Genomic DNA, 15,592 nt, shown 5'->3' on the forward strand with positions numbered 1-15,592 from the left:
GGCGTGGTAAACTTTTTTTGGATCAATCGATCGTATTAACAAGACTAATACATTTCAATTAAAATTTTTGGGCGTGGCATCTTCGCGTAAAAAACTTACACTGCGTACAAGGCTACGGAATCTAAATCTGAAATACCAATTCTCTGTCTTCTATAGTTTCTGAGATATCCGCGCTCATATTTCCGATTTTTTGAAGTTTGTGGGCGTTAAAGTGGGGGTGGCAAACTTTTTCTTGGGTTATTCGATAGGTATTGATGAGGGCAATACATTTCAATTAAAATTTTTGTTCTAGCATCAAAACTGTAGGAGCCACAGTTTTGGGTGGTTTGTGGGCGGTAGAGTGGGCGTGGCACATTACTGAAACAAACTTGCGCTGCGTAATAAGCTCAGGAGCTCAATAGCCTAGCTCTTATAGTTTCCGAGATCTCAGCGTTCATCCGGACGGAGGGACAGACGGACATGACTAGATCGACTCGGCTAGTGACCCTGATCACGAATTTATATAGTTTATGGGGTCGGAAACACTTCCTTCTGCCTGTTACATACTTTCCGACGAATCTAGTATACCCTTTTACTCTACGAGTAACGGGTATAATTATTCTACAGTTTCATATACGTTTTATACGTCGCTGAAATTGTAATATATTTTGCTAGTCACAGATATAGATTTAAAGCAGCGGTCGACAGAGAACGACCACGCTGCTCAACTTTTTGATACACACTGAAAAAAAATGAAATTCGATGAAAATTGTGGACTGAAATATTTCCAAGTAGTAAATTATATAATCAATCAATGGTAAAACCAATACATATCAGTTAAACTTTTTTCTAGCACAAAAACTGTGGGCGACACAGTTTTCTAGCCTTGTGAACGTTAGAGTGGGCGTGGCACATCAGCTTAACAAACTTGCGCTGTGTACGAGAATACCCATGGTAATTAACATAAATAGCCCGATGCAACCCTTCAGTAGCAAGGATCCGATCCTCGCTAGAATACCAAAAATACCATTTTTATGGATTTTGACGCCATGATTTCCTCCTCTTTGTCGCAAGCTTCTCCCGAGATCGGTTCGTTCCCTGCAAAAAGTGCTATAATTTTCAAACCCGTCCGCATCCACACATCCGCGTGTGAAATTCTAGGAATTTTGGTTGAGCAGTACGACCTGTTATCACTCCCAATATTGGTGGTAAGATTATTCGACGATATATTGGAAAAATCTAATTGTAATTCCTGGAAAACAGCAGTGACCAGAGACACATGCAAATTCTCGGAATTGACGGAAGTTTTACAGTCCTCCCTATGCCCACAGCAAGGAGCAGGTGCCGCGTGCAGCGATTCATCAGCGGAACCATACATTTCTTCAGCGCCAGGCCATAATCGCCATTTGGGATTCTTATACCGCACACCGCATGAAAGGAATCTGTCTTCTTTGCCACACCTGGATTAATTTCATCATCGGCAAACCATAAGCGGCTTCAAGGATCGCCGCAGTCAACCCGCGTGAGGTTTTGACTTTGCCAAGTCCGCTCGACGATCTACAAGTCAGATCACGTTGCAGTTCGGGCAAAAACGCACCGGCGCCGATTCGGCGTAATTCGGGCAAGACAGCGGAGGCGGACGCCGCATCCCAGTTGGAATTTCAGTCCCAATTCTGGTTTCCAGTTAACTTTGGCCGGGACTGCCAACTCGTTTTTGTATCGCTAAAGCGATTGTAGTTTAATTTTCTTTTTCTAAATATTTGTACGACAAGTTTCTAATTTAATTTACGATTCCTATTTAGCTTTTATACTTGCGTGTGTGCTTACGACATAGTATGACATATATACACCTAAATTAAATTATTCTACAGCGCACATCGATCGTCATCAGGCCTGCTGACTTCGTTGGAGAGTTCGTAAGTACCGCAGAGCCGTAAATCATTTACATTCCTACATATATGTTCATTCTTGTCTGAGCCCGCGCACTTTTGGTACCAATATATACATGTAATTTTTCCACATTCGCGTATTGATATAAATATTAAATAAGAATCGTTTGCACTTATATAATTTAACGTAATCCGCCTAAGTGATTTCCTGTAATTTTTGAATAAGCTTGCCGCATGTCGATAAAATATGTAATCAGTTTCGTAACCATTTAACGTAAACAAAATATCCATTTCTTTTCATATTTGATAATCTTGTACTGACACTCGATCATATAGAGAGTCTTTTGGCGTAAAGAACGCTTAGTCTTAAGGCTTTAGTGTTAGGATTTGTAGTATTAAGAACCATGAACCATATTATCGTATTTGCCGTATTAAATGAAATTTAAGATGAATTAATTTGTGAACTTTTGAAGGCACCTTAGAGGATGTAGCGCAGCGGTTGTTTTAAGGGTGGAGTCTAATGAGACTTCACAGGTAGGGTGGGTATAGAAGGTCGCCAATAACATCTGGGCCTCCGTCTTCGATAGGTACAGTCTCTCGTCCGAATCTTAGCCGATGGGTTAAAAATCCTTATCGTTACCCTCTCTGTCTACTATTGTTAGTTCTGTGACACTCTTGTTTCATCTTAACACAGACCCACACCCATCTCCCTGAGCAGGCCGGTCAAAGCGTAGACAGAGGTGTTAGGGTGGACAACGCTCATAAAGTGTGTTCGTTACACAATTTACAAATGTAAGTAAACCAATTCAGCAGCCGCAAGCAGCTGTTCATTGCTGCAGTAGCCTGGCGGGTAATTCAAATTTTCAAATTTTCTTTTTTATTTTGTACAATATGCGTTTTAAACAACTATACTTTGTGTAATTTTGCAAAAAAAAATTATAAATTAAGTTTAAAACTTATTGGAAATGGTCAAAATAAGTCAAATAAAATTCGATAATTATTCAATATGCTCCTTCGAGCGTTCGCGCGGTGACGCACCGCGCCGCGCCAACTTAATTACATGCAAACTTCTCTAGTCGGTAAAAACACCGCAGCGAAGCGCCGCGCCGCGCCGAGTAAAAAATTGCTCGAGAGACTTAAGAGTTTTTGATAAAATCCATCTTTTGAAGTTGGTCTACAATTTTAAACTATTTTGTTTAATAAAAATGTTCTTTGCGACATTATAAAAGAAAATGTTTACATTCAAACTAGCTTTGTTATTAAGGTAAAAGTCATTGTATTGTGACCAGGGTCCTTTTTAACGCAGTTGTGAACAAAACTTTGAGCAACAAACGCATTTTTATACCCGTTACTCGTAGAGTAAAAGGGTATACTAGAATCGTCGGAAAGTATGTAACAGGCAGAAGGACGCGTTTCCGACCCCATAAAGTATATATATTCTTGATCAGGATCACTAGCCGAGTCGATCTAGCTAAGTCCGTCTGTCCGTCCGTCCGTCTGTCCGTCTGTCCGTATGAACGCTGAGATTTTGGAAACTGTACAAGCTACAATACTGGGATTAGGCATGCAGATTCGTGAGATTCCTGCGCAGCGCAAGTTTGTTTCAGCAGAGTTCCACGCCCACTCTAACGCCCACAAACCTCCCAAAACTGTGGCTCCTAAAGTTTTGATGCTAGAATAAAAATTTTAACTGAAATGTATTGTTCTCATCAATACCTATCGATTGACCCAAAAAGTTTGCCACGCCCACTCTAACGCCCACAAGCTGCCCAAACCTGTGGCGCCCACAATTTTCATGCTAGATAAAAAATGTTAACTGAAATGTATTGGTCTTGTCAATACCTATCGATTGATATCGATAAAAAATTGCCACGCCCTCTCTAACGCCCATAACGCTTAAATCTGTCTACCGCCGGTAGGTGGCGCATTTTAATCTCGCTTTGCTGCTTGCATATCTCCATTTCCCTTTGGTCCCATTAGCTGAGTAACGGGTATCTGATAGTCGAGGACTCGACTATAGCGTTCTTCCTTCTTTTAAATTGAAAAACCATAATTTTCTTTCCTATACGACTTTCCGCATTTAATTAAATGTAAGGAAACGGACTTCTAACATACGACCTTTATACGCCAGACGGGAATGTTTCAAGTTATCAAGGAACTTTGGAAAAAAAACAAAAAAAACAAAAATATGTCCAAAACTAAGAAAAAAACACCTTTTTCCTAAGTCTTTCTATTAAGCAAAGCAACAAAAGCGGCTATTAAATCGATATCTGACACTATTAAACTTAAGACAGCAAACAATTTCCCTTTCTGAAGTTTTTTTAGTTTTCTCGAAAATGTCAAGTTTGTAGACTTAAGGGCTTATGCTGACGATAGAAAGAATAATGACTTGTAAAATTATTAAATCTAGCTCATCTTCAAACAGCTAAGCCACTGAAATTTTCGATCCTACTCCGTGCGTGACTATTGAATCAGGATCTTGAAGGGGGAAATGATATAAAAAACGTCAGAAGAAATAGCTCTAATTTGTGAAAAAAGGATAGTAAACTATGGCATAAGATTCTTTTAATTCTAGTTATTTTAGCTTGCAATTAGGATCAGAAAAATATTATGGAAATAATATAATAAATATAGGACATGTTTGCATTTAAAATACTTCATCTATTGGATTGGATTAAATGTTTCGCGGAATTGAGAAAGTTTAATGAAGTCATATAGTCATAACTCAAAGCGAAATTTTTTTTTTACAAAAACTCCGATACGGTTTTTGGAATCTTTGGAGCTACTCCATCGTTTCCACAGTTCTAAAGTAAGCCCTTTCGAAGCACATATCTATCTTCTTTATCATTTTAGAAAGTCAGCCGGAAAAGATACGAGTAAAGACACAATACTCTTAAAAAATAAAAAAAAATCCAAATTTAAAAAAAAATAATGAAAAACAAAAAAATTTTAATCGAAATAAAACCAAGAGAAAAAGCTTAAGTAAACGGCCTCGACTATCAGATACCCGTTTCTCAGCTAAAGGAAGTGCACACCACACAAAAACGACGAACCTAGCATTTATTCCTATCGGCTGTTTACGAGATTTCACTAACACGCCACATAGGGTCTATAGGAATGAAAGCTAGGTGGCACGTTAGTAAAACCTCGTAGGCAGCCGACGAATATATCTCCATTACTCTCGCACTCTATTGAATTTGCGATTTATTTATTGATAACTTAAATAATTTTCGGCATGTAGAGTGGTATTGATAATAAAAAAAACTCATTTAAATTATGAGTGTGTGCGGCACCCTGCTGATATAAACTTGCGTAGGATCCCAACTTTCTAGCTCTTATAGATTCTGAGATCTCAGCGTTCATACGGACGGAAAGTGAAACTCATAAAATAATTATTATTTCTAGAGCTGAAAATAAAACTCAACTATATTAGATTATAATACTTACTTTTTCAGATTTATATAAAACTAAAAAAACGATTAGCATTCCAGTTTTAAATAAAAATTGGAAAAAAAATTAATCTGGAATTTGAGACTATGATGCATAAGAAATGTACTGGTATAGGTTATTGAATGATTATTTACGGTCCTTGGTTCAAAGTATTTGGATTTGCTTCTTGGATTGTAACTGATAGAGGAACAGCGTTTACCTTAAGCGCATTCGAGGAATTTGTAAAAGGAAATGCGATTCAGCTTGTGTGGACAACTTCCGAAGTGCCTAGGAGGAGTGGTCAGATAAAAAGGGTTAAAAGATTTATTCTGTCTGTCATAAGAAATCATTTTGCTGATGATACAGTAAAATCGTATAAGTTCGTTGCCAAAGTGCAGAAAGCTTTCAAGTCGAATGTACATTCGTATACACAAAAACACTTATGTTTAGTACTAAGATGCACAACAAGATCACCGACAAGCTAACTATGGTCCTGGATCAGGAGTCACAAAGCTAGAATGCAGATACAACAAGAGAAAACGCAATAGTCGATGCTATCGATTTTCAAATGCCCGTTACTCAGCTAGGATAAGTGCTATGGAGAAGGAGACATGCAGCAAAGCGAATGTTCAGAACCTAGTGTCGATTTCTATATTTGCTTAAAGGTTGGTCCGTTTTTGACAATTTTTGGCATGAAGATAGATTTGGGCTGAGGGGGACAAATGCACCCGGCTACTATTCTATGTTCTTACTAAGAACACACCTAATATGTGAAAATCCGATGCCCCGTTCAAAAGTTATGCCAAAAACTAAATTTTGGGGGACTTTCCAAAATAAAAATATGTGTCCCTTTTTTTGTGGGTTTGTATGAGTCCCTTTTTGGTTTCATGGTCTTAGGGACTTTATGGGTGTAATAAGGTTTTTGAAAAAACGCTCTACTTTCGTGGAATATTCCAAAAAATAGATCGATTTTAAAAATAAAATCGTCTTCGAAATACAATTTCTTTAATATAGCATATTGTCCCCAAAGAAGAGTATACGAAAAAACTTCCAAATGAAATATCATATGTTTGAGGACTTTTTATTTTATATGCTGAAGACGATTTAAATAAATATACATTTTTTTTGTGACACGCTTACACGCACTCTGTAGGTTGCCTGTGACTTGTTTTAAATTTAACTACATATAGGAGCAAATAAAACGAATCAAGGGAGAACGCTTTAGTCGAGAACCTCGACTATCAGATACCCGTTACTCAGCTAAAAGGAACAAAAGGGAAATGGAGATATGCAAGCAGTAAAGCGAGATTGAAATAAGCCACCTACCCGCGATCTCAATATATGGTTAAGTGGGCGGTAGACAGATTTAGGCGTTATGGGCGTTAGAGTGTGCATGGCAACCCTTTTTTTGGGGTCAATCGATAGGTATTGACGAGACTAATTCATTTCAGTTAACATTTTTTTCTAGCATGAAAATTGTGGGCGCCACAGGCTTAGGCGGTTTGTGGGCGTGGTAAACTTTTTTTGGATCAATCGATCGTATTAACAAGACTAATACATTTCAATTAAAATTTTTGGGCGTGGCATCTTCGCGTAAAAAACTTACACTGCGTACAAGGCTACGGAATCTAAATCTGAAATACCAATTCTCTGTCTTCTATAGTTTCTGAGATATCCGCGCTCATATTTCCGATTTTTTGAAGTTTGTGGGCTTAAAGTGGGGGTGGCAAACTTTTTCTTGGGTTAATCGGTATAGGTATTGATGAGGGCAATACATTTCAATTAAAATTTTTGTTCTAGCATCAAAACTGTAGGAGCCACAGTTTTGGGTGGTTTGTGGGCGGTAGAGTGGGCGTGGCACATTACTGAAACAAACTTGCGCTGCGTAATAAGCTCAGGAGCTCAATAGCCTAGCTCTTATAGTTTCCGAGATCTCAGCGTTCATCCGGACGGAGGGACAGACGGACATGACTAGATCGACTCGGCTAGTGACCCTGATCACGAATTTATATAGTTTATGGGGTCGGAAACACTTCCTTCTGCCTGTTACATACTTTCCGACGAATCTAGTATACCCTTTTACTTTACGAGTAACGGGTATAATTATTCTACAGTTTCATATACGTTTTATACGTCGCTGAAATTGTAATATATTTTGCTAGTCACAGATATAGATTTAAAGCAGCGGTCGACAGAGAACGACCACGCTGCTCAACTTTTTGATACACACTGAAAAAAAATGAAATTCGATGAAAATTGTGGACTGAAATATTTCCAAGTAGTAAATTATATAATCAATCAATGGTAAAACCAATACATATCAGTTAAACTTTTTTCTAGCACAAAAACTGTGGGCGACACAGTTTTCTAGCCTTGTGAACGTTAGAGTGGGCGTGGCACATCAGCTTAACAAACTTGCGCTGTGTACGAGAATAGGAATCTAATTCTTAAATGCCAACCCTCTATCTTTGATAGTTTACGAGATAGTCCGATCCGGCTCGCTCCGACATCATCCCGATGGCCCAAAATCTATTAGATTACCCTCTGCAAGGGTATAAAAAGGAAAACAAAAAAATAAATCGAAAGTCTACAGCGGGATTCGATCGCCAGCTGAGGGGCGCTATCCTCTAGGTCAAGTGTCAAGCAGGGCGACGGCCGACTAGATTCCAACTAGAATCGAGCATTTCGGGTTCCACGTTTAAAGTGCTGTTTTCACCGCTAGAGCCCGCCATACGACACATTCCTTTGTGTGACATGTCCCCTATTTGAATTCATACTTTTTGGTACGATAATAAAGTAAACGTAAGGCAATGTGTTTGTAAACGAACTTAGAAATAATAGAAATCCGCGAGCTTTGACTAAAGTCTCGCTAAATGTACGCAAACAGACTCAGAAGGGAGCCTTTAGCTAACAAAAACCGAGCAACTTATTTTTGATTATTATGTGGCTACGAACTACATTTTTTTTCGGTGGTAGTGCCGCCAGCTCATTTTTATCCCTAATGTAACATTAAATATCGATAGCTTCGCTGTCTCACATCACAAAACTATCTGTCAACACTAAAAACAAAACATATATAATGGTAAATAAATACAATTTGACGGAAAAATGGGTTGTTTTTGCTAGCTGTCGTTGAATTAGCCAAGCGCTCCCACCCAACCAAGGATGCGACTACGACAGCTCCCTCTCCCCCACAGGGACAACTCACTTGCACATTTCGTTTTCACGGACAATTAATAATAACAGTAAGTATTTATGTACATTGTTTTTTTCTGTTAACTAACTTATCTTTCCTCAGCCCTCAATACCAAAAGTTGGCCACCGTCTTCAATTTTACGCGGTCAAGGCTGAGAATTCATTCCCCACTGGAAAAAGCTACAGGCGCCGCGGAAAATTGTGCTCTACAAGTCATGTATTGGTAGAGCTTGCACGGAAACGCGGCACACAAAAAGGGACACATGCGATGCGCTCGTGTCTGTTCACCTAATCCTGAGGAACTCCTGGGAAAATATAGGGACATGTCAAACGGTACGTAATATGCGCTGTAAACTATACCACCTAAGATATGTATAACCGCTTACAGGCAAACGACGAGGGTAACTAAGGCAGTCGGGTTTAATTCCGGATAAATTTACAGGTGAATTAAAAACGAAGTATATAAAGGAAAGAATGGACACATGTTACTAACAATTCCGAATTTCAGCCACTTCTGGGCCAGGCATGGAGGGCGATTATAACCCGGGCTGAGGACTTCTCCGCCGGAGGTCAGCGGCAATGAATGTCCAAAAAGGAAATCTGGCGCACTACGGTGAGTTGAGGTAAGACCAGTAGAAAGTTCGGCCGCCCGAACAAAAAGGGCGGTAACTCTCAACGCCGCGCGATACGACGGCCTGATGTTCCCAGGATGAGGTGGACGTAATAGTCCGGAACGGACTCACCGGAAAATGTTGAATGGCGTCGGCGGCGACCGAGGAAGGCGACGTTAGCTGGTCCAAGTTCCTCTCAGCGGGTCGAACGGACACCGGTTGCATCACCAAATCGTGGCTCCCAGGTGCGAAAGTGTGAATACGTCCGTATAACTCCCAAAATAAATATCCCGGGGCCCGTTGTGTCCAGACCCCGGGTACCCTACGGATAATTGTTTATAAATAAAAGAATAAGCTACTACCACTAACATGCTAAATTTTCTACCACTCACTTTTATTCAATTTCTAGGCACAAACACTCCATTTGGAAGCTCTCGCTGCATCTGTCTGCTTAGAGAATATGGCAGCTGGACAATATGTCTGTCTGCTTGGACAATATGGCAGCGACTATCCCAATATCTGCCTATCATCACTGTTCCTCCCCCGCCATATTACCCAGCCTCTCCCAAATTTGGGTCATTGAACAAATCATCGATGTTCATTACTGATTTATTTTTGGTCATCATGAGGAAAAATCATGCTTACTTCGATAGCTCTGCAGATGATTTTGTTTGCACAAACGACCTTATGCCAATATTTTGTAGGATATATTGCTAAGGGATCGAAAAGATGTGGCAAATATTTGAAAAGAGGTAGATAGATTGAATTTGTCTTCCGAAAATTGTATTGCTGAAAAAAAGTTTTCTTGCTGTACGAGGGTGGTCGGACAAGTAAAATTTTGAAAAAGTGGCAATTTATTTCTCAACATAATCTCCTTAGCTCGATACACTTGACCCAGCGATGCTCCGACTTCTTTAACCCGTCTGAAAAATACGTTTTCTCGAGGTCTGCAAAATAGGCCTCTGTGGCGCGACGACCTCCTCATTCGACGCAAATTTCTGTCCAGCTAGTGACTTTTAAGTTTGGAAAGAATAAGAAGTCACACGGGGCCAAATCTGGAGAGTATGGTGGATGGGGTCAATTCGACCAATTCGGCCTTGGCGAGGGCGGAAGTGTGAGCCGGTGCGTTGTCATGATGGAAGAGCACTTTTTTCCTCGCTAAATGGGGCCGTATTTTTTGAAATTCGGCGGCGAATCGGCCTTTTCCAGGTAGTCGATGTAGATCACACCTTGTGAATCCCAAAAAACAGTGGCCATCACCTTTCCCGCCGATGGGACGTTCTTCGCCTTCTTCGGAGCAGGTTCGCCGGGTGAAGTCCACTGTTTCGACTGTTCCTTGGTCTTTGGTGTGTACCAGTGGATCCATGTTTCGTCGATGGTCACGAAACGACGCAGAAACTCCTTCGGATTGCGCTTAAACAACGTCAAACACTGCTCTGAAGTGGTCTCACGGTTGCGTTTTTTGTCTGGAGTGAGCAAACGGGCACCCATCGCGCCGACAGCTTTCTCATGCCCAAAATGTCATGAAGGATATGCCCACGCGGTCTTTTGACATGCCTACTGTCTCAGCTATCTCGCGTTTCTTCATTTGGCGGTTTGCCAATACGAGATCGTGGATTTTTGTCACGTTATCCTCCGTGGTGGCCGTTTTCGGGGCACCTGGGCGTGGCTCTTCAAAAACCGACGGGCGACCACGTTGAATCTCGTTAAACCAATTTTTGACGGTCGCCATCAAAGGAGAAGAGTCACCGTACACAGCATCCAATCGCTCTTTGATTTCACTCCGCGATTTCCCTTCCAAAACAAGAATCGAATCACAGACCGATATTGCTCTTTCTCCATTTTTCTAAAATCCGCGGACACGTCCGATTCCACACGCAGTCAAAACAAAACTACGATTCCGATTCGGCGGAAATTTCGACAGGTTAGGGTTAGGGTACAAAGAAAGCTTGGTAAAGAACTTTGAGTGTTGTTTAACGTGAGCGGCGGGCAGCTTTGCCTGTTCATGTTGAACGTAACGTGCTTGCATTTTTGTTCGTTCACTTTAATTGGCCAAACTGATAGTAATTTTTCGACATCAACCAGATGAAGAGCTAGCTGCGCAGTAGCTTGCGTCGGGCATTTTGAGCGGCTAAGAATAGCTGTGTCATCAGCAAACGTAGATGTTCTTAGTTGTGTGCTTGTCGGGATGTCTGCTGTGTTGAGGTCATATAATGTTGGCCCAAGAACGGTACCTTGAGGAACTCCAGCTCCGATAGTAAAATCGTCAGATATAGCTGTGTTGCACCTCACAGCAAATTTTCTTTCGTAGAGGTAAGACTCTAAAAGCTTGTGGGTGTTGTAGGGGAGCATGGTCTTGATCTTGTACATTAGACCTTTTAGCCAAACTCAATCAAATGCTTGAGAGACATCAAAAAATATGGCAGTACAGTACTCTCGTTTTTCGAACCTGTTCCTGATTTCTGATGTTATCCGGTTGACTTTCTCAATTATTCCGTGCTGATGCTCATATGGTAAAGTCGGCAAAGTGAACGCACTAGTAGGAAGGTTTGCTTGGAAGACATTCCTAAGCGGGTTGGCAAACGTTCTGGATTTGTCTGCATCGCTGAGTGCCCAGCCACCTGTGGGGTTTCCAACAGGCATCACAGCTTCTTTCGGTGAGCTTAGAGTTGGGTGAGCTCTCCATAGTGAGTGTTTTGTACTAGATGTTGACAATTGCTCTGTGTAGCGGCGCTGGAAATATGATTATTCTTGCTGTAAAGCTTTAAGCATGGCTTGAGCTTTGCCTAGCAGATGGCGATCTGTGGAATTGCTTATCTCGACGTAAGCATCGCTTTTCGAGGACGAGCTGTTAGATTTGCAGATTTGTCTTCTTTTGGTTGCATTATGTATTTGTAGTTTGAGGTGTTGAAACTCGAGCTGCAGAGACGAGTACAGACTTCAGTGTATTAACAAAGCTTCCTACGTTGGCTTCATCGTTGATATGAGGACTTAGCTTAATGTGTGAACTAATATATTTCCTGTACTTAACACAATTAGTTTTCTGTGAAGTCAATTTTAACGATTGTTTTAAAGTTCCTGGATGTCGGAGTAGAATAAACAGGACAGGCGAGTGATCAGATTAAAGATCCGAAAGGCATTCGGCGCTTATCAGATTTTTAGGAATGTTTTTGGTAGTCCCAAAATCTATTAAATCGGGTAGTTTCTTTGGGTCTGCCGGCTAGTATGTTGGTCTGCCATAGTCGAGCTTGTTCTTCGCTTTTATAATTGCATTATTGAGCTGCTTTCCTTTTGGAGTCACGAGACGAGATCCCCAGTGTGTGTGCTTGGCATTGTAGTCAGAGATGAACTTTTTTAAACAGGGGTAGGCAGCCCTGTTTTTAAAGCGCTTGCGAAAGTCACATTTTTGTCAAAGTTAATGGGTCCTAGTGAGGATCTGGCTGCAGTCGTGAAGAAGACTTCAGGGCTTGATCGGGAAGCTGTCAACTGTTTATTTTGGGTGCGGGCAGTAGTTCCTCTCTGATGGATGCGACTTTGTTATCTCTGCCGGCGTTACGTCGGACTCTATGCCTTTAAGTACGACTTGCAGGCCCTTGCTGCTTTTTAGCTGATACGTGTAAAAGTTCTTTTTGTTCTCGGTAAGATGTTTATCTTCAGACTCGATGATTTTGTAGACAAGAACATTGGAACCTTTTTCTCGAACATAAATAGGCGGAGGCTTTGGCTTCCTTTTCTCGACTTTAGTAAATTCATCGCCTAAACATCAGAGGCTTTTGCGAAGATTTTAAATCGGCTTGTATTCATGGGCGTTTCTATTGCAGATAGGCTAGCATTACCTTGGGTTATTTTGCGTTGAGAATTTAGGGGACTCAGCTTCCTTTTGATTTGGGTGTAGCGATCCATACCAGTCTGCATAGCAGGCATAACATAATCATTGTTTTTGTTCTGTTTTTCGGGCAGCGCAGCGAGAGACGTACTAATGTTTGCTAACTTTGGTTGACAAAGTTGCTGATGATGTCGGTAAACGACCAGTCGATAAAGTTGCGGTTGCTGTTGTTGTAGCATTTGACGTTGTCAAAAAAATTGCGGTGCTAGTTACTGCTGATGAGCGTAGGTCATTGCATACCTGCGTTGGAGCACATTCAGCGCTATTTGGCTGCAGAGGCATCGATGGTAGCGAGGGGGAGCTAGAACGCGCTCTCTCGCTCGCTACGTTTAAGAAATCGGCCAAGTTGACCGCGCTTAATCAGAGCTTCAATTTTTCGGTTGCTTTAAAAGAGAAGTACGCGTTATTTCTTTGTACTGAGAGCCGTCTGTCGTCTTGCTCAAGTTGACGTTGTGTGCGAAAGTCGTTTAGACTCATTGTAATCGAGGTTAAGTTAATTTGAGTTTTAAGTGCTAAATTTTATATTAATTAATTGACCAGTCAATATAAACATTTGCGATTTCATCGCAAAAAGCTTCTTTTCGCAATATAGTAGATTTATAAGTCTAGTCACTGCACTTTTGATTTTATTTAATACTTTTTTTCCGGAGGACAATAAATATACGTCTGCATGCGACGACGGCTCAATAATCATTGGTTAATCTAATAGTTTTAATCAATAAATATAAAAATATGAAGATAAGTCGCTATTTGAACAATTTCAAAAAAGTTTACGAAAATAATTTTTTTCTTATTGGTTATAATTCTATTTTAAGTCATGCACTTTGAGGACATAACCTATCATCACATACTACACTTTCATATTAATTTGTATGCGGAATTTAATTGTTTTTAAAGTTGCCATTCGACAAGTTTGGAAATCTAAAAAAAAAAAATATTTTGACAGGGTATTTGTTCTAGTCGCTCCATAGTGCGTTAGACTGGGCGTGGCAAAATTTTTTTGTAGGTCGATCGATAGGTGTTGATGCAACCTATACAATTCTGTTAAAATTTATATTCTAGCATCAAAACTGTAAGCGTCACAGTATTGTGCGGTTTAAGGGCGTTAGTGTGAAAGTGGAGCGCTGAAACAACAAACGCTTCCTCCTACCTGTTACATTTTTTCCGGTGAATCTAACATACCATTTCAAGGGGTGTAACAAAAAAGAATATCGCTGTAGTCGAAGCCCTCGATTATCAGATACCCACATCTCAGCTAAGGGGAGGGCGAGGGAGATGAAATCCAATATTGCACACCCCGCAACAGCGAAGCCTTGCGTCGATTTATTTGTTTGCTTGCTTATAACTTTTTAATGAATGGTCCGATTTGGAAAGTTTTTGGCATGAAGATAGGTATTGGTAATCAAAGCAAAATGGCTATTACATTTTTACGAATCTTCATATAATATATAATATATAATATATAATATATAATATATAATATATAATATATAATATATAATATATAATATATAATATATAATATATAATATATAATATATAATATATAATATATAATATATAATATATAATATATAATATATAATATATAATATATAATATATAATATATAATATATAATATATAATATATAATATATAATATATAATATATAATATATAATATATAATATATAATATATAATATATAATATATAATATATAATATATAATATATAATATATAATATATAATATATAATATATAATATATAATATATAATATATAATATATAATATATAATATATAATATATAATATATAATATATAATATATATAATAATTATATATTATATATTATATATTATATATTATATATTATGAGATATAAGAAGAAGAGAGAGAGGCGTTCCAAAAGAAGGAAAGACTGCGCAAGCTGTTCATCTTGAGGAAAAACCAAACCCATATACGGCAGTACAGCACGAGGATCAGCAAACCACTGCTTCATCACAAGATGTCAGACCTACGGGAGACTCACCAAGACAAGAGCATACATATCTATAAAATGAGAGCCCTAGAAGAGGAAACGATCGAGAAATTCAGAGCAGTTCTTCGAAAAATGAGGCATGCGACGCTAAGGCAGCGAAACAGTTTGGATGTTAAAGATGGAGCGTGAGAACTGAGCGAACTCCTTGATATTGTCGGGAATTACAGGAAAAGCTGGCTGACTGCCGAAACAAAGAGAGTCAAGGAACCGAACTTGGCAGCTGAGGCCAACAGAAGGTTAGAGCAAATTGACACACCAGCTTCCTCCCGCAAAAAGCGGACTGCCTCTAGCCCGGCCAAGCAAGTGGCATCTAAAAAGCCGAAAAGTAAACATACTAAGGACGGCGTTAAAACAGTAACTCGGAAGAAGGGAAAACCCAAAACATCCCAAACAGGGGGAAAGAAAGTCACTGTTAACCCTGAGAAGAAATCCCGTCAAACAACTCGGTATCTGACTGGAAAACGAGGATAAGACTGCACCATGGATGCATGGATCCCAGCTGGGGGTAACATACGATATCTCGCTGATGGTAGAGGTAGCTGCTACGTATATGTACAACTTAAGGAATTCACCATCTT

At 39.7% G+C, this 15,592-nt stretch overlaps 1 protein-coding gene and 1 long non-coding RNA gene across 10 annotated transcripts in view; one reads left to right on the plus strand and one right to left on the minus strand.

Moving 5' to 3' along the window:
• Positions 1-15,592, minus strand: part of LOC139352897 (uncharacterized) — a 208,582-nt gene that overhangs the window by 65,026 nt on the left and 127,964 nt on the right. The gene's annotated exons all lie outside the window — the stretch shown is intronic.
• Positions 8,082-9,541, plus strand: LOC139353206 (uncharacterized). Its single transcript, XR_011604382.1, has 4 exons — positions 8,082-8,542; positions 8,596-8,825; positions 8,881-8,934; positions 9,001-9,541. It is a non-coding gene; the product is annotated as an uncharacterized lncRNA (long non-coding RNA).

Source organism: Drosophila suzukii, chromosome 3 (genome assembly GCF_043229965.1).
Source record: "Drosophila suzukii chromosome 3, CBGP_Dsuzu_IsoJpt1.0, whole genome shotgun sequence".
Taxonomy (NCBI): domain Eukaryota; kingdom Metazoa; phylum Arthropoda; class Insecta; order Diptera; family Drosophilidae; genus Drosophila; species Drosophila suzukii.